The sequence below is a fragment of the Lathyrus oleraceus genome, chromosome 5 (genome assembly GCF_024323335.1).
Source record: "Lathyrus oleraceus cultivar Zhongwan6 chromosome 5, CAAS_Psat_ZW6_1.0, whole genome shotgun sequence".
Taxonomy (NCBI): domain Eukaryota; kingdom Viridiplantae; phylum Streptophyta; class Magnoliopsida; order Fabales; family Fabaceae; genus Lathyrus; species Lathyrus oleraceus.
In genome coordinates, this window is record NC_066583.1 from 213,076,670 (window position 1) to 213,079,550 (window position 2,881).

General features: G+C 38.8%; 1 pseudogene; it reads right to left on the reverse strand.

The window, feature by feature from the left end:
- Window positions 1–471: 471 nt before the first annotated feature.
- LOC127079785 (DEAD-box ATP-dependent RNA helicase 31-like) lies at window positions 472–2,296 on the reverse strand (annotated as a pseudogene).
- Between the last annotated feature and the right edge of the window lie 585 nt (window positions 2,297–2,881).

The window sequence follows — 2,881 nt, forward strand, 5'->3', positions numbered from 1 at the left end:
ACTCCACTACGCCAAATAAGGGAAAAGAGGGCGCTTTTTTTGGCCTATAACAACGCTTTAAAGCGCCCTCTAATCTGGCGCTGGCATAGGTAAAGACAGCGTTTTTTTTTCCTGGTGAAAGCGCTCTCTAAAGTGGCTCTTTAAGCCCTTTAAGGGCCACTTTAGAGGGCGCTTTTTAAAGAAAGCGCCCTCTAAAGTGGAAACTTTTAAGGGTTTAGAGGGCGCTTTTACTGGAAAGCGCCCTCTAAAGTGGAAACTTTTAAGGGTTTAGAGGGCGCTTTTACTGGAAAGCGCCCTCTAAAGTGGAAATTTAAAGGGTTTAGAGGGCGCTTATTTTGGAAAGCGCCCTCTAAAGTGGGTGGTTATTTAAATTTTTTTTTTTAAAAAATGCTATATTTATTTATTTATTTTAGACAACCTGTATATTGAAGCAGTACACCTAAAACTGTATATTCTTATCATTTTTCAAGTCTTAAAATCAAACTATAAGTGGGGGCATTTCAATTCAAGAACATTTCTCTCTTTCACAAGACTGTTATCAGAAATTGAATGGAAACCTATTTGGAACGTAAACCAGGGATATATTTAAGACCCATCTTGCCAAGGACAAGCTTAGGAATAGCTGGAGGGCTATCAAGCCCCATGCATCGACTGAACTCATTTGCAAGCTCCACTAACCTATACTTATCTTTCCCCACTTTCTTGTTAGAGTTGTAGTAACCAAGCCATGCCTGATATGCTGCTTCTTTATTTTTCATCTCCACATTGGATAGAGCCCTTTCCACCTGTTAACAATTTAAAATGTAAGTGCATCGTTGGAATCACAGTGAGTTTAATGAACTCGAGGTGGCAGTGTAATTTTGCTAAAGCTTTAAAATTTAGCTTTTGCCAAAATCATGGTGACACACCGCGATCCTGCCAAACTCGTATCTAATCGTTGCTCCACATATTGGTTTGTTTGTCTAAAAACTAGCTAAAGTATTAGAAGAAAATCAATAATTGTCTCCCTTGTATATCCAAGTATACCTTTTTCTTAGTGTCAGGATCAACTGAAGGGACCGGAGCTTTCCCAATAGGTAAATCTTTTGCAGTAGCTAAAAAGAACTCTTCCCAAGGAGCTAGTAGCAGTATGCCCTGCCCTTCTTTTCCTCTTCGCCCCGTTCTACCTAGTCGATGTATATATTGTTCTCTATCAGCCGGTAGACCAACCTGTTCATTGTAGAAATGGAAGAAACATGACAATTTGAAATCAATAAAAGCGTTAAATAATTTGGCAAATCATAATAAAAAAGGCTTGCACTTTTAGCAAATGTATGTATTGAGTGTCCTTACGAGTATGCGTTAAACAGGACAGAAATTCATATGGACACGAGCATGCTGGTAATATAGTCACAAGTGAAACAAGGAAGGAGATCCAAATATACCTGTACAACAAGAGTAACATCTGGATAATCAACTCCACGTGCAGATACATCCGAAGTAACCAAGATGAGACCCTTTGACTTCCGGAATTCATCAGAAACTCTGAGGCTTTCTTGAATGGATTTCTCTCACATTCAAGTTCAACTCCCCAAGGAGATCAGCAACAAGTCTTGTGACCATAGCGGTTGTGCAGAAAACAAGAACCTGATAAACCAATAGCTACATTACATATCCTCCAAATCCATGTAAACATGATTGTAAAAGTTAAACTTTGTTGTCAAATCACTGTTTACTAATCCAAAATACTAATCTAAACAGTTCATAGTGAAAGGACAGAGAAAAAATTAAAATACAGTTGGTTGCAGATTAGAAAGCAAACCTTGTAGTCAACATCATCTGCAATGTGCTCCTTCAGAATAACATAGAGTAAAGGGAAATGGTTGTCTAATGGTGCAACTAAATGCATTTGGCGGACCTGAAATGATCCAAAGCACCATAAATAAAGATCCAAAAAATATGTTATATGATGGTTGTATATGCATATACACATGTAAGTATCTAACAAGTTATTACTATCATGAAATTATAAACAATTACCTGTGAATGTGTATCCTCACTACCCTCCTGAACTGTATTAATATATTCAAAATCCCTTTTCATAGCAATATGGCAGACTTGGCGCACCTTCACAATCATACGAGAATAAGCCCAATGCGCATATCTTTTATAAAGCATGAATCATCACAGCTAAAAAGGAAAGGAGTGAAAAGAAAGAAATACAAACCTCGTCGGGAATTATTGCAGAAAACATAAGTGTCTGTCGTTGTTTAGGGATTGCAGCGAATATCTTCTCAATATCTTTGCGAAATCCCATGTCTAGTAAATGATCAGCTTCGTCGTAGATCTAACAGAGGTGGAAGGAGAACGCCTTAGAAGTAGCGAAAATCGTAGCAGTGAGAACCCTAACGTGAAAAAGAACGAAAATAACAGAGAGTGAAATAACAAAACGCGCAGTATGTTATAATTTTAATGTTTACTAAAGGGGACCTTAGAGGGCGCTTGTGGAAAAAAAGCGCCCTCTAAAGGGGGCCTAAGATGGCGCTTATGAAAGCGCTCTCTAAGGCTTTCCAAAAGCGCTTTATAAACTGGAAATGCACATGGACTTATAGAGCGCTTTTTTAAAAGCGCCCTCTAAGGGTAACCTTAGAGGGCGCTTTCTAAAAAGCGCCCTGTATTGTTGTCCCTCTATCTCCTCCTTATTTTTTCGCTTCACCTTAGAGGGCGCTTTATTACAAAAGCGCCCTCTAAAGTGCGCTGTCTATTCCAGTTGTTCGCTCCTTATTTTTTCGCTTCACTTTAGAATGCGCTTTTGTAATAAAGCGCCCTCTAAGGTGCGCTGTCTATTCCAGTTTTTGGCGTAGTGTCGCTAAATGGATGTCAAAGATTTGTTTAAGGGCAT